This window comes from Peromyscus californicus, unplaced genomic scaffold (genome assembly GCF_007827085.1).
Source record: "Peromyscus californicus insignis strain IS unplaced genomic scaffold, ASM782708v3 Scaffold_11__1_contigs__length_118956290, whole genome shotgun sequence".
NCBI classification, from domain to species: domain Eukaryota; kingdom Metazoa; phylum Chordata; class Mammalia; order Rodentia; family Cricetidae; genus Peromyscus; species Peromyscus californicus.
In genome coordinates this window covers 56752484-56768193 of record NW_026294402.1, presented here as the reverse complement: position 1 = coordinate 56768193, position 15710 = coordinate 56752484, and the positions used below count along the sequence as shown (strand labels likewise).

The following is a 15710-nucleotide window of genomic DNA, read 5'->3' as shown; positions in this document are numbered from 1 at the left end:
CATCTAAACTACCTTGCGAACGCCCAGGTCTCCAGACTTCTTCAGGTCCGCAACACCTTTGCCCGCTTGTTATTGATGAGAGGCGGGGAGAATCACCTTTTCTCTTTTGCAATTGGTCACAGTAAGCTGCGAGTCACGCCTCCCGCGCTGCCATCGCTGACAGGCTTCTGGGACTGTCACTCAAAGAGTCTCCGCCTCCCGCCATGGGAGCCGCCCTTCATGAGGGCCCCGCCCCGTCATGGCCCCGCCTCCCGTGCCGCCGCTCACAGGCTTCCGGGGCTGTCACTCGGGGAGCCTCCGCCTCCCCCCCTCCATGGCCTCGCCCCTCACCGTGGCTGGGATCTCGCGTGAAGAACCGCGGGCACGGCGGCGGCTGGGCTCCCCGGCAGCGCGCGGAGCGGGCGGGCTCTCTCACACGAGCGCTTCCTCGCCGGAGAGGCTGGAGCTGCGGCAGCGCAGGCCTGGGCCGCCGCGTCTCCGCCGCCCGCTTCAGTTATCCTCAGGGCTCCGGGGGCCGCTCGTCCGCCGACGCGCCTCAGGTGAGGGTGCTCGGCAGGTCGCGGCTGGGGAGGCGACCCGGGGCGGCCGTGGCAGGCGGGCTCGCGACGGGGGCGGCTCCCGGGGATGAGCGGCGCTCCGAGTGCGGGGATCTCGGTGACGCGGCGGGGACTGGGAGTTCCGGAGCCCCTTCGGCTTTTGGGGTGGGGGTGGGTGGCCGCTCAGACGGTCCGGGGTCTCTAGGGTCGCGGGAGGGAGCGCTTCCCGTGTCCCGAGAGCCCGTGTGCTGGCATCGCGCGGTTCCGGGACGAGGGGACCATTTCTGGCGATCCTGGGCACTTGGGGGACGCAGTATACAGTTTAGCCAGGTCCCGAGGGCACGGGAAGCCCTAGGAGCGGGGAGGGGTCTGCTTGGCATTCCTGAAGTCAAGCAGGAGGGTGTCAGGGTTCCAGAGACCAGTGTTTGTTTAAGATCGCTTTGGGGTGATAGGGCGATGCCTCTGTCCCTCCGGGGCAGGAACCGACTGGGTGGGTGTGGGTGGGGGCGGGAGCGTGCCAGGGGAGACCAGCGTCTGTATTGGGGTTTCTGCTTCGCCCAGAGGGGGGCGGTAACTGTGCGCCATGGTCCCCAGTCTTTTTTCGGGGCGATAGGGAGACGGATCTCGCCGTGTGGGCGCGGCTCAGCGGGCTCTGAGTCTCCAGGGGTGCCGGACCTGGGTTCAGGAGCCTCCACGGCACTGCTTGTGGTTTTCGGTATCTAACGGTTTCGATCCGGTCCCTTTCCTTTAGATGAGATTTGACTCAGTGCTTAGTTGGAAGATTGATCGGGGCAGTTGCCTAGTTGGAGACACAGTGGGCTTGTTCTGCTGTTTCTTTTCTTTGCCCCGGGATCCCTTTGGGGACTCGCTGTTGTCGCCTGAGCTCTGAGCTCCGGAGGAGCGATACCCGACTTGGGCATGCTGTCTGGATGGTGGTTTGTTTGTTTGTTTGTAGGCGAGTATCGGAAGGTTGAGAGAGGATTTAGCTCCTGGGGTAGGGGCGGCTGTGCGCTTTGGGCTTTCTGTTCTCATCTTTGATGATCCTGCATGGTTAAATCTGTCCTGAATTCGCCTGCGTCTTAGGCAGTCAGATAGTGCCAGGGAGTGTCCTTTTTAAAGCATTTGTGGAAGAGGGGTAACTTCAATATATATATAGTCTCAAAGCCAGATTTCTGCAAAAGCAGTATTGGCAACCTGTTAAGGATGGCCTATAGAGTCCTTTTAGAGAATCCTGGTGCATCAGTTTTACTGTGATTTAGATCTTACAGAGTTCTTGATGACTCTACCAGACTTGGGTGGAACTTAAATGACTTCTATTTATCTGCCCATGAGTGGTTTAAAAATATGTGTCAGAATTTAATCCCAGCACTCGGGAGGCAGAGCCAGGCGGATCTCTGTGAGTTCGAGGCCAGCCTGGACTACCAAGTGAGTTCCAGGAAAGGCGCAAAGCTACACAGAGAAACCCTGTCTCGAAAAAAAAAACCAAAAAAAAAAAAAACAAAAACAAAAAATATGTGTCAGAATGTCTGTGCATTTGCCTGACAATTCTCTTGGTTAGGCAGTCTAATGTTACCTTAGTTTGAGGAAAATTCCTGTAAGCAGGAAACAAGATGTAAGCAGACAAATTGAAATATGACAAAGCAAAGAAGTTTGCCTTGCCAGTCTTCCTGTCAGTTTTTTAAAAAGGTAATTTCTTTTGCTTTTTAAATCAGAAAGGTTAGGAACAAAGTATTGAAGGTTTGCATTTTGCAATCATAAAATAAACCAAACCAAGGGAATGTATTGTAGTGCTAGTAGGGCTTGGGGGTGGGATAGGTTGGTTATCATTTTCTCACACCAAAGTACCTGATTGGCCATTTTTATGCCCATTAAAACTGATCAGTTGAGCAAGTATTTGTTTGAAACCAAAGTCCCAAAAATTCAAGTAGATAAACATCTTCAAACTCTTTTTGAGAGAAAGACAAAATGACAAAGTAGGCAAAAGCCTGAAGCTTCACATTCTTTTTTGAAAAGCTTTCAGACTTCTAAAGAAGCATAGATTGACCCATCTGCAAAGACTGATCATCTGTTAGGTGCCATGATGCCGATCGGAGGTGCAGTGATTGCAGTAATGCTTCCTACATGGAGAAGGAAGCAACAAATAAATAAAACCATTAAATTGTGATGTTGCAGAGGAAAAATCATTGTCCTTGGGAATCAACTTTTTTTTTCCTTAAATAACCCCCAAGTAATGATTGACATTTGTTGTGATAACCAGCTCAGCTCTCTACCTTCAGAATTACTTTTTTTTTTTCAAAAATTAAATTATGATCAGTAGAGTTTGGGCGTTAAGTAAATGTCTCTTTGAAAATGCTTTTGTGATGTAAGCATGAAGAAAATCTGTAGCAACACAAATGGAACTTATTATGTTTGGAGCTGTCTTTAGGAGGTGGATGCATGGTATAGAGCTGTCTGATTTCATACTTTAATAATCCTTGAATCTATTTCAGTGAGCAGCTTACATGAAAATTAGGTAAGTCCAAAAATGAAAACATTTTGAACACTGCAAGTTTGTGAATTATACAGTGTTTGCAGACTTTTGTCAATGTTGCCACGTCTTCCTGTTTGTACTAATGAAAAAGAGATATTTCAGTTACCTAAAAGTTATGGGGGGGAAGTGGGGACAAGTGAGATGGGGAACACAGCAAAATGAAAAGTGTATAGCTAAATGTTAAAAACATTTCAAGATACTGGGTATTTGATTATATATAAGGGTGTGTGTGTGTGTGTGTGTGTGTGTGTGTGTGTGAGTGAGAGAGAGAGAGAGAGAGAGGGTGGGGGGGGCTCTTGTGCTGACTTCAGAAAGACTTTTTTATTCTTTGGTCAAATATAGGCATATTTAATATATATGTTTTTCTTGTGAGACATATGAACCATAAAAATAGTTTTATAGTTTCATTATCACAGTACTGAAAATGAGAGTACCAAAGTGGATTTTGAATTATCATTCAAAATCTAGAATCATAATATTATATACTAAAGCAGTTTCTAGAAAGGAAATTGTAAGGAATACATTATCTTCACTGCACTGCTAATAGTGTGACCTTTGATAATTCTTAGTGTCTCCGGGTCTCGGTTTCTATGTGTAAGCATATATGTAAATAATGGATGCAAGAGAAGCCCTGTCAATAATCCGTACAAACCTCAGTTCCACGGTTTGTACTGCATCAGTTTTTGTGTTCCAGAACCTGCAGTGTTACATGTACAGAAAGCAGAGAGAGCGTGAGCGGCTCATTCTCAGAATATAGCTAGTTCTTTATAATTTACATCTAGGTCTGATTTCAGAAGCTTCTTTACAGAGATAGCAAGTATTTAATTCTAGAATATACATTCATGAGGGCAAATGCTTCTCTTTGGATCTTTTAGCTTTGCATATTACAGCGATCTTATTGTTTTTAGCATTTTTGGTTTTTTGTGTCTGATCCCTTACTCTGTGGCAGAATACCTGTACAATAACGTTATGTTCTTATTTAATTCTTGGTAGAATGAGCAGCTCTCTAGTCATTGGCCCTAGGCTTGACCCCTGTGTTCCATCCTTCTACTGTTCTCAGCATAATGCAGATCTCATTGCTCCTTACTTAACACCCATTGTTCTTTAGCTCCAGGATTTCCTTCTGTCATTACAAGGCCTTTCATCATCCCTTCGGCTCATCTGCATTTTCTCCACCATAAACCTCAAGCTCCAGTTGTACTAATGAGAGCTGTTTACTGGATGAACCACCCTGTTTCCTTGACTCCGAGCCTTCAGTTAGATTCTTTCTACTGCTTAGCATGCCTTCTCGTATTGCTGTAAAAACAATGGTTTTTTTATTCTTCAACTCCACACTATGCATTTTAGATCCTTTTATCCTCTCTGGCCCTTCCTCTTCCTTCTTCCCTGGGTTATTCACTCAGGTCATCTTGTTAATTCAGTCTCTTAAGTTTATTAGTTTGCTCTAATTGTGTCTTTCTGGATTCAAAGACAGGCTTATATTTGCTGTTCATTTTTGAATCCCTCTTGCTTGTTTACACATACTTGGATCTTTATATGTTTGAAATCTAGAAACCAAACTCAATGTCTTTATACTATGCAAGATTAGTTAACCTCATATGTCAGGCTTGTCCTGCTTCCTAAACTCCTCTTCCTCTAGGTTCTCTTCTCTTCTCTTCTCTTACCCACAAACTAATATTAGGACTGTAGTTTTTAGCCTCATCTTAAGAATTATTTAGCTTTGCATATTACAGCAGTTTTATCGTTTTTTAGCATTTTTGTCTTTTGTATCTATCTGATCCCTTACTCCGTGGCAGAATACCTGTGCAGTAATGTTTTTATCTAATTCTGGGGTAGAATGACAGCTCTCTAGTCATTGGCTCTAGGCTTGACCCCTGTGTTCCATCCTTCTACTGCTCTCAGCATAATGTGGATCTATTCAATAGAACTATTTATCCGTAAAACTATAGCATATGAGGACATTATATATGCAATAGTGGTTGAATAGTTCCCTCAGAATCACATAGCCAGCCTATCTGTAAGATAGTTTCTACTAAGCTAGTTGTGAATACTGCTGTGAAACTATTATTTGAACAAGGCATGATAGTGCACACCTATAAGCCCAGCACTGAGGCTGAGGCAGGATTTTGAGTTTGAAAATCATCCTGGGCTAAATAGTGGATGAAACTTGGTCTCAAAAAACAAAAACCCTGGTATTTTAAAGGAATAGTAGATGCCTGATTTTTCCCTCCAAGAAAAGTGATGCTGGGGATCTTAGAGTCTTAAGGACATGGCTCAGAGAAAATCCTGAACTTGGATCATGTCATGTGGGCACACCTCAGTATCTTTACTCATCTACCTCCTAATCTTGTTATTTTTCCCTTTTTTTTTCCTTTTTAAGAAAAGTCTCCACAGATTATTGAGTTATTAGTATCGGGCTTACTACTAATCTCTTACATGCCTTAAAATATGCCAACTGTATGTCAACTAAGAGGGTTACAAAAAAGGCATAAAACCCAATCACTTCCCTGAAGGGACGTAGATGTGTATTTGAAGTCATCTTCTAGGTCAGTGGTTCTCAACCTTCCTATGCTGCGACCCTTTAGTACAGTTCCTCATGTTGTGGTGACCCCAACCATAAAATTATTTTATTGCTACTTCATAACTGTCATTTTGCTGCTGTTATGAATCGTCATGTAAATATTTGATATGCAGGATATCTGATATGCGACCTCAACCATAGGTTGAGAACTGCTGCTCTAGCTCTTAGTCCAGGAATGATTTCTTTTTTTTTTTTTTTTTTTTTGGTTTTTCGAGACAGGGTTTCTCTGTGCAGCTTTGCGCCTTTCCTGGGACTCACTTGGTAGCCCAGGCTGGCCTCGAACTCACAGAGATCCGCCTGGCTCTGCCTCCCGAGTGCTGGGATTAAAGGCGTGCACCACCACCGCCCGGCAGGAATGATTTCTAATGGCTAACTTAATGAATTTTTTTTTCTGTTTTTTTTTTGTTTTTCAAGACAGGGTCTCTCTGTGTAGTTTTGATGTCTGTCCTGGATCTCTCTCTGTAGCCCAGGCTGGCCTTGAACTCACAGATCCACCTGGCTCTGCCTCCCGAGTGCTGGGATTAAAGGCGTGTGCCACCACCGCCGGGCTAATGAATTTTTATACATGTAACTACCAATCAGGTAAAGATACTCAACATTTATATGACATCATAAAACTTTGTCATCCTCTTTCCTAGTTAGTACTTTCCAAAGGCACTTTACCTTTCTCATCACCCTCAATCTAGATTGTATTTGCTCTTGAACTTTATTTAAAAAAAAGTGGAAGCAAGTTTTTTTAAATGGTTTTCTTTATTCAACCTAGTGTCTGTAAGATTCTTTTTTTTTTTAAAAGACAGGGTTTCTCTATTTAACCCTGGCTGTCCTAGAACTCCCTCCTGTAGACCAGGCTGACCTCAAACTTACAGAGATCTGTCTGCCTATACCTACCAAGTGCTCAGAATAAAGGTGTGTGCCACCACTGCCTGGCTTCATTCATAATTTTTTAAAAATTATCAATATTTTATTTTTGTTCATTGCTGTATATTGTTCCATATGTGTACATATGTACCTATTCTGTTAGATATTTGGGCAGTTCTTAGCTTTTAGAAAAACAACTACTAATAACAGTTTTGTACATGTGTTTTAGTGGGCGTATAGATTCGTTCCTTGGCTATAACCAGGAGTTACTTTCAAAATATTTGACACACAAGCACACATGGAGTATACATACAAGGTTCTGAGCTGCAAAAGCTTTATATAGGTCTCCAGTTTGACAATAAGGTATTTGTATAGGTGGCTTCTCTGCATGATCTCCTCCAGAGTCCAGATGGTGATCTACCTAGAAGGTGGCATGTCTGTTCGGGCCTGCATCTTTTGCTTCCATCCCAGCCCCTCCTCCCTGATTTATAGGGTAGGGAAAAGAGGCTCATATTCCTATTGGAGTGTTCTGGAAAGATGCCAATTTCTATGCTGCCAGAATTGAGTATTAGTTTTTAAAAAAACTTTTAATTTGATAAAAGATTTTACTTTGTATTTCTTTGATTATAATGATATTGAACATCATAAATTGATTTTTAAAAGAACAATTGAATCTTAAAATAGTTATAAGAAAGATTTTAAAAAGAATTCCTCAAGCATTGTCTTAGGGGATATTTTAAAGTAGGAGGCTCGTTGTGTGAACCAGGCTAGCCTCCAACTCATAGATCTGTTTGATCCTGCCCAGATTAGGGTGTGTACCACCACTCCTGGCCCATTTTTCCCAATAAACAGAGAAAATTATTGAATGGTTATCACAAAATCATAAAATTCCAAAGGCCGAAGTCTCAGATGTAGTCACTGTTACCTCATTTTTGTGTGTACTTCTACAGATAGTAGATGTCCATGTGTATACATCCATCCCCCTGTTTGCTCAAGGATTAGTTATGGATACCCCACAGATACCACTGTCTGTGAATAAAGTCTTGTATACAGAGTTTTATAGTGCCCACTTTGTCTTCTCTAGGTTACTTATTAACACTTGATACAATGTAAAAGCTATACAAATAGGTGTCAGATTCTGCTGTTTAGGGAATAATGATTAGAAAAAAGTCCATACGTGTTCATTCAGTGCAGCATTTTCCCCCTTAATATTTCAGCCCTGGGTTGGCTAAATCTTCAATGTGAAACCAGTAGATAAGGAACACTAACTATGTAATGTATGTGTGTACATGTGTGAGTGTGTGCATATAAGTGTGTTTGTATATAATGTGTGTGTTCATGCATATGTGTATAGATTGAATGTGAGTATATATGCCAGAACAGGAGATGGATTTTAGAGAACATTTATTTAAAGTACTGTCTGGTTTAGATGTGGTATAGTATATCATATTGTGTACTAAAAATTAGAAAGGGTCTAAAAATGATTAGTATCTGGCTAGTGGCCCAGAAGAAAGAAAAGCAGGGTCTGGCAGCATTTGGCAGTAATTTTCTATAAGACAAGTGGCCTTAGCTCTTTTTATTATTAGATCAATTCTTTGACAATAGCACTTCTGTTTATAGTACCGATTCTCTAGTACTTTTCTTAGAAAGAAAGCCAATTTTTAAAAAACTTGGACAGTTCATACCTAAAGGAAATTATTTAGAGTATAAAAGGTATTCAGAAGAACATTTAGGGGGAAAACCTCTATATTAGGCATTTTAGTATTTCTTTGCTTGTAGTTAAGAATTTTAGCAGAAGTTTCATGACATTCTTGGTTAATAGTGAGAATTTTATTCACAAATTGTGAATAAAAGCCATCATTTTCCTAAACTCTTATTTGCCTAATTAAAAAGCTAATCAGCCTTGGTATAAACATTTTAAAGTATGTATTTTTATAAGATTTTTATGCTAGTAATATAGTAGTAATTTGTATCATACATCAAAGATCTTTTTAAGCTTGACTTAAATGTGATTGCTGAGTAAGTGGTCTGAGCAGTAAGAGTCAGATGAGGAATGGAGAGATGGCTTAGCAATTAAGAGTGCTTGCAGAGGACCTGAGTTCAGTTCCCAGCACCCGTGTCAGGTGGCTCACAACAAACTCCGGCTCCCCGAAAATCTGATACCCTTTTACGGCCTTTTATGGACACTTAGACACACATGCATATATCCTCACACAGACACATAAATAAATAATAAAATATACCTTTAAAAAAGAGTTGTTGGTTTTAATTGGATTCTTGAGTGTTTTAATAGTTCAGGGAGAAGATATTTGCTTTGTCAGTAAATTTTTTTTAAGTCTTCTATTTCTAAAAATAAAATTTGGGGGTGATTGTTATTTCTTGAAAACTATCTTGTGTAGCTGAAGTTTTCCTGTGTCCCGGCCAGCCAGCAATTGGGACAAATCTCTCTCATTCACCAGTCTCGCAGCCGCTCAGACCCAGGTAAACACACAAAGGCTTATATTAATTATAACTGCATGGCCATGGCTCAAGCCTTTTGCTAGCTAGTTTTTATATCTACCATAACTATTTATGTATCGCCACATGTTCCATGGCTTTACCTGCACCCCATTACTTGTTGCTCCTTGAGTGGCTCACTGGCAAAGATCAGTAGGGATAATATCATGTGTCCTGTTTACTGGAATTCATGTCCTGTTCAAAATATATTAATAAGTGATAGGGCCCCTGAAAGAATTTATACCTAATAAAAATTTGTAATATTTGGGGAGTTTTACAAAAAGAATTTTTTAGAAGTAGAAAATACTCATTTTTTTTTTTTAAAGTTCAATTTTTGTTGTTTTGTTTTGTTTTTTGTTTTTCAAGACAGGGTTTCTCTGTGTAGCCCTGACTATCCTGGAACTGGCTGTTTAAACCAGGCTGGCTTTGAACTCAGAGTTCCACTTGCCTCTGCCTCCTGAGTGTTGGGATTAAAGGTGTGAGCCACCACCACCCAGCATTAGTGTTCTATTTTAAAATTTTATGTTTTTGTAAAATTGAATAGTGTAAAGAATTCCTTTTACTATATACCCATTACTTGGCAACCCTTAATGCTAGCACCTTGTATAATTGTACATTTATCAAAACCAAGAAATGCAGACTGATTTTGAAAAAGAAATTCACCAACTTTTGGTGGGAATACCTGCTACATATAAAGTATGTTAGCTGCTGAAGTGCGTACAGTGTTGGAAAACAAGCAAAGGTCTTTGAATGTAATATTATTAACAAACTGATAAGTTTGGTGTCCTTCTTGAACAGATTATTATATTATTGAACATGTGTTGTTTGTATTTACAAAAGAAGGTTCTGATGATTAGGAATCAGCTTGAGCTTGCAAAGATTAAACAGGTTCTGATGGCTTTACTTTTACAGGTAGGGACAGCAGTACTACTGTGACAGTATATATTCAGAATTGGAGTTCTAATATGTACTAGACACTGGCTTAAATGTTTTATATATGTTTTATTTATTTATTTATTTTATTTATTTTTATAGCCAAAGAAAGGAACCCCTAAGGATAGACATATCATTTGACAGTTCTTCTGTTATTTTTGTAAACAAATTAAAAAGTTATGTCTTGAATAATAACACAGGTAGGTGGACACAGGTAGGTACTTGTAATTGATTAAAAGACTATCCGAAGTTTGATTATTAATAGACTTAGTTAAAATGAAGCAGCAAGGTCTAGAGTGATGACTCAGTGGTTGAAAAGCACTTGCTGTGAAGCATGAGAATCAGAGTTCAGCTCTCAGCATCCACATAATAAGCTCATGAATCTTGCTCACAGTTGTAACCCCAACATTGAAGGGAGTGGAGGCATGAAGATCTCTGGGGCTCCATGGCTGCCAGGCTAGCCAGAGGGAGACATAAGTATCAGGTTCAGTGAGAGACACTGTTTCAAAGGAAGAAGGCAGAAAGTGTTAGAAGACAACACCAGGAGCCCTTCTCTGACCTCTATATTCACACTCAGATATGTATACCACTGTGCATATGCCACACTCAAACATATGCACACACACAAATGAAACGGCACATTCTTAGTGTCATGCCTCAAGATGCCCTCCTCACCCATACAGTAAGTTTTTATTAACAATGTCTGTCTCTTAGAATTAGAGTACTAGTTCATAGACAGAATCAGGATCCTCATCATGTATTTTTAATAATTTGAACAACAGCCTGTATTTAAGAAAATATTTGAAATATTTGAATTTGGTACATAAGTTTTTGACAAGACTGTGCTCTACAATTAAGGATTTTAAAGCCCTCACAGATACAGAGTAGGAGATTTAGAGGGCAAATACCACTGTTCTTGCTTGCATTCATTCATTCATTCATTCATTCACCTACCTACCTACCTCCTATCTATTTATCTCTTTATTTGTAAGCAAAAAAGTGTTTCTACTTGAGTATGGCTCCTTATTTGTCTGAAGTTAGTGTGTGTGTGGTTTAACTGTCTCCAAAGTTAGCATCTACTTAAGCTCCATTGATTTGAAATCTGTTGTCTAGAACACATTTATTATCATTTTTGTTTTTTGCATAGCTTAGGTTTTTAATTCTCTTTGTCACGTTTTAAAGAGGACATTGGTAATTTATTTGGAGAATAACAATAAAGAAATGATGTCGTGAAACAGATACTTGGAAAGTAATCGAAATGTTTCATGTTGTTCATCCAGGAAGAAAGACCTCAGTAGGATAGTGGTAATGCTTTTTAATTTGGGTACTTGGATGATGTCTAATGTGCGTCCTGACTCACATCTTTAATTTGTGAAACATATAAACTTGAATGATACACAGAGGATTAAACATACAGGAATGAAAGTTAGAAGTGGGTAGCATGGGGTATTGCTTCATAAGACCTCCTCAGCAGTTGAAATGAACGTGGAGAACTAGTTTCTTCATGTGTGTTAAAGCACCTGCTGTGTAGTAGTGCTTACTCCTTTAAGGAGCTTTCCAGTTCCAACCTGCTTTTGTAATTAGTGTTATTTTAAAGATTTCTTCATCAACTATGATTCCAGTTGCCAAAACATTGTTTTAGGCACTTACTTTCATTTACTCATAACATTTATGAATTTAGCTAATATCACATATTAATAGGGAAATCTATACTTTCTTGACTATTCGTCTCTGAAATTAGTCCTTATTGTTTATTAGCTATTATATTAAAAAAGGAATTGTGATCCTCCTGCTTCAGCCTCTTGAGTAGCTGTGATTAAGGTCTGTGCTACCATGCCTAGTTCATCTCTATATTCTTAATATTATCCTCCTTCAATTAAACTTTTTTATTACATTTACTTATTGTGTAGGTGTGTGTGGGTTGGGGCGGTGCCCAGATATAGTGGTCAGAAGACAGTGTATAGGAGGAGTTGGTTCTCTCACTCCACCTTGTGTGTTGTCAGGACCTTCGTTGTAAGCACTTTCCCTGTCAGCCGCCACCTTTCCTTTGATTGTTTCACTGTACATGCCCATTTCTTTGTCTTTTTTAAAAACTTTGTCACACCAGTATAAACACAGATAATTTAGTGGAAAAAAAACCAGAATGAATGTATTTTAGTGTGTTTGAGAAGTATGTCTATAATTGAGCCATATCGGGAGTTATTTCAGTCATCAGCTCATCCTCTACTCCCTATAAAGTCTGTGTCATGCTTAATGGGGAGTCACCACTTAGCATGCCTTAAAATCAAGCCACTATCATCATCTATTTTGATTGACTTTTTTCAGGGAAGGCATGGGACCAGTATCAGAGATCTCTTTGCCTTCAGTAAGGCTAATGACTTCCATTATGAAAAGATTTTGTTGCTGCTTCCTCTGGGATGGAAACGGGGTGGGGTGGGGCTTGGGGGGGTATCTCTCTCTGCAATGCAAATTGTTATTCTCCAGTTACTATTTTACTTAAAACTTAAAAAATAAAATATCTTGTATGAATTTGTTGAGCATACCTCTACTAGAAAAATATCATAACTAGGTGTGTAATTTTGTGTCATACTCTCATTTAGCACTATATTCATTTGTTCATATTCAGAAGCCAAATGTCCAGCATAGATTAATGTAATTGTACTAATGACAACTGGGTAATTCAGTCACTGGATAAGCAAAATGTGGCACAAGGTTATATTTCATCACCACATACATTATTATATCTTAACGGGAGTTAAATACTAGTGTGATAGGGTAGTCTTCCAGGAAACTTCTTTTAAAGTCCTTTTTTGCACTGAAATATGGACTACAAATAGGACTGCTTCTTCTCTTCCTCCTCCTCCTCCTCCTCCTCCTTCTTTTTCTCCTCCTCTTCGCCAAATGGCAGACACCAGTGTAGCAGGAGGGCCTAGAGAACCTGGGGCCAAGGATTAGGCAGCCACAATATCTTCCTGTCTTCCATGGAGAATTCGGCAGTGGTCTTAGGGGCTGTGGCCATGGGCCATGGGGCTCATGGAGGTAAAGCCAAAGACAAAAAGTAGATCCTGGTCACCAAGCTGGGCTACCTGGTCAAGGACATGAAGATCAAGTCCCTGGAGGAGCTCTGCCCATTCTCCCTGCTCATTAAGGAATCTGAGATTATTGGATATTTTTCCTCCCTGGATGCATCCCTAAAGGATGAGGTTCTAAAGATCATGCCAGTGCAGAAGCAGACTCGGGCTGGCCAACAGACCAGGTTCAGGGCTTTTGCTGCTATTGGGGACTACAATGGTCATGTTGGTCTTGGTGTTTAAGTGTGATAGGAAGTAGACACTGCCATCCCAGGGGCCATGATTTTGGCCAAGCTTTCTGTCATCCATGTGGGAACTGAGGGAACAAGATTGGCAAGCCCCACACTGTTCTGGACAAAGTGACAGGCCACTGTGGCTCTGTGTTGGTGTATCTCATCCCTGCCCCCAGAGGCACTGGCATCGTCTCTCTCCTGTGCCCAAGAAGATACTGGTGATGGGTCAGTGTTGATGACTGCTACACATCAGCCAGGGGCTGCACTGCCACCCTGGGCAACTTTGCTAAGGCCACCTTTGATGCCATCTCTTAAGACCTACAGCTACCTGACCCCCAACCTCTGGAAAGAGACTGTGTTTGTCAAGTCCCCTTATCAGGAATTCACTGACCATCTTGTGAAAACCCACAACCAGAGTATCTGTCAGAGGACTGAGGCTCTAGCTGTGGCCACCACATAAGGGTTTTTATATGAGAAAAGTAAAGTGAATTAAGTATTAAAAAACCAGCTATTTTCTCTTACTTTTTTGGTTAAGTACACATAATTTTAACTTCTAATGTCAGCCAGTGGTTTTGAGGGTACACCTTTAAGTTGTTTTTATTATCATAGAATGCTGTTGCTTTTTAGTTTATTCCCAACACTTTAACAGTGTCTAATACATAGCAGATGCCACATGTTGTATTAGTAAGTGAGTATATCAGTGACTGAAGAATTGGATGATTGTGGTTTTTCTGTCTCTGCAGTAAGTTTATTTCTCTGTTTTGTCTCAGTCATACAGTGTTTGCCCAAACTAGAAAATTGTTTTGGTTGGCTTCTAAGATGAAGCTGAAAATGATTGGTAAGAATGTTAGTTTCACCCAGTGGTGGTGTCGGCACAGCCTTGAATCCCAGCACTTACGAGGCAGAGGCAGGCGAATCTCTTTAAGTTCGAGTCCAGGCTGGTCTACAGAGTAAGTTCCAGGATGGCCAGGACTACACAGAGAAACCCTGTCTCGAAAAACAACAACAAAAATAATAATAAAAATTTAAAAAGTTAGTTTTTGGGCCTGGAGAGATGGCTCAGTAGTTAAGAGAATTAGCTCTTCTTCCTGAGGTTCTGAGTTCAATTTCCAGCACCCACATGGTGGCTTACAATCATCTATAACTGTAGTTTCATGTGATTCTCATGGACTCCAGTGCCCCTTTTCTGGTGTGCAGACAGAACACCCATATACATAAAATACATAAACAAGAGTACTAGTTTCTGAGAGCCAGGCTACTCCTTGTCATTTTGAGCTATGACAGTGAGAGAAGTGGGAGATGGTTCAAAGCAGAATTAGAAGCAGTATTTTACATTTGCTTGTGTTGCATATGGTGAATATAAATGAGGTCAATGAAATCAAGTACCACTATTTATTTACTACAACAAGAGAATATACTAGGAGTCCACCTCCTTTTTTAATAGCTTCACTGAGGTATAGTTGACATAATAAACTGCACGTATTTAAAGCATACAATTAAATTTTTGCAGAGGTGTTCTGAGTACTTGGAACCCTTTGTGTTCAGGGTTGTAAATAAACCTACCATCTCCAGAAATGTCTAAATGTAATCTTTGTCATGCCTTTTCATGTACCCCATATCCCACCACTTCAGACCACTGACTTGCCTTCTGTCACTAGGTGGTTTTGCATTTTCTGCAGTTTTATATGAATATAATCACTCAGATACCATGTAATTTGGGGAGCAGCGGTCCGTCTCTTGTTTCACTTGACATAATCACTTTTAAGTTCTTCTGTCTCATTAATTTCTTCTGGTATTGATGTTTGTCTCACTGTGTTGCTTGGCCTGGCACTCTGTAGCCCAGGCTGGGCTCACAATCTCCTTACAGCAGCCCAAGCTAGGATTATAGGGGTGTGTCTTTTCTTTTGCTGTGATGAAACACCAAAGCACCTTGGGGAGGAAATGTTTTTTTTTTTTTTTTATCCTACAGCTTGTAAGCCATTATGAACTCAGGCAGGGTAGGAACTGATGCAGAGACCACGGAGGGATGCTGATTACTGGCTTGCTCAGCCTGCTTTTTATAGCACCAGGATTATCAGCCCAGGAATGGCATTGCCTACAGTCAGCTGGGCCTTCCCATACCAATCATCAATTCAGAACATGAACCACAGGTTTGTCCAGAGGCTAGTCTTGTAGAGACATTTTCCCAATTGAGGTTTCCTCTTCTAAAATTATTCTGTCTTTTGTCAAATTTACATAAAACTAGCCAGCACAGGGTGCATCATCATGCTGGCCAATTTATTGTTTTTAAATTATTGAATGGTAAATTTTCATGGTACATATACACCAAAATTTGTTTATCATTTATTTGTTGACTTGGGAGTTCTTTACAATTTTACTTACAAATATAGCTACTACTGTAAACAGTAGTATATCAATCTAATATGGATAAAGTTTCCATTTTTCTTAGATAAATATTAGGAGTACAAATGG

The 15710-nt window shown here is 40.6% G+C and overlaps 1 protein-coding gene and 1 pseudogene across 4 annotated transcripts in view; both read left to right on the top strand.

Moving 5' to 3' along the window:
* The first annotated feature begins 348 nt into the window (after nucleotides 1–348).
* Nucleotides 349–15710, top strand: part of Glce (glucuronic acid epimerase) — a 71211-nt gene continuing 55849 nt past the window's right edge. For all 4 annotated transcript variants that reach the window (XM_052763200.1, XM_052763219.1, XM_052763209.1 and 1 more), the window contains exon 1: nucleotides 349–539. The gene's annotated coding sequence lies outside the window, so the exon portion shown is untranslated. The remainder of the gene's footprint in view (nucleotides 540–15710) is intronic.
* On the top strand, nucleotides 12492–15584 carry LOC128125631 (40S ribosomal protein S2-like; annotated as a pseudogene).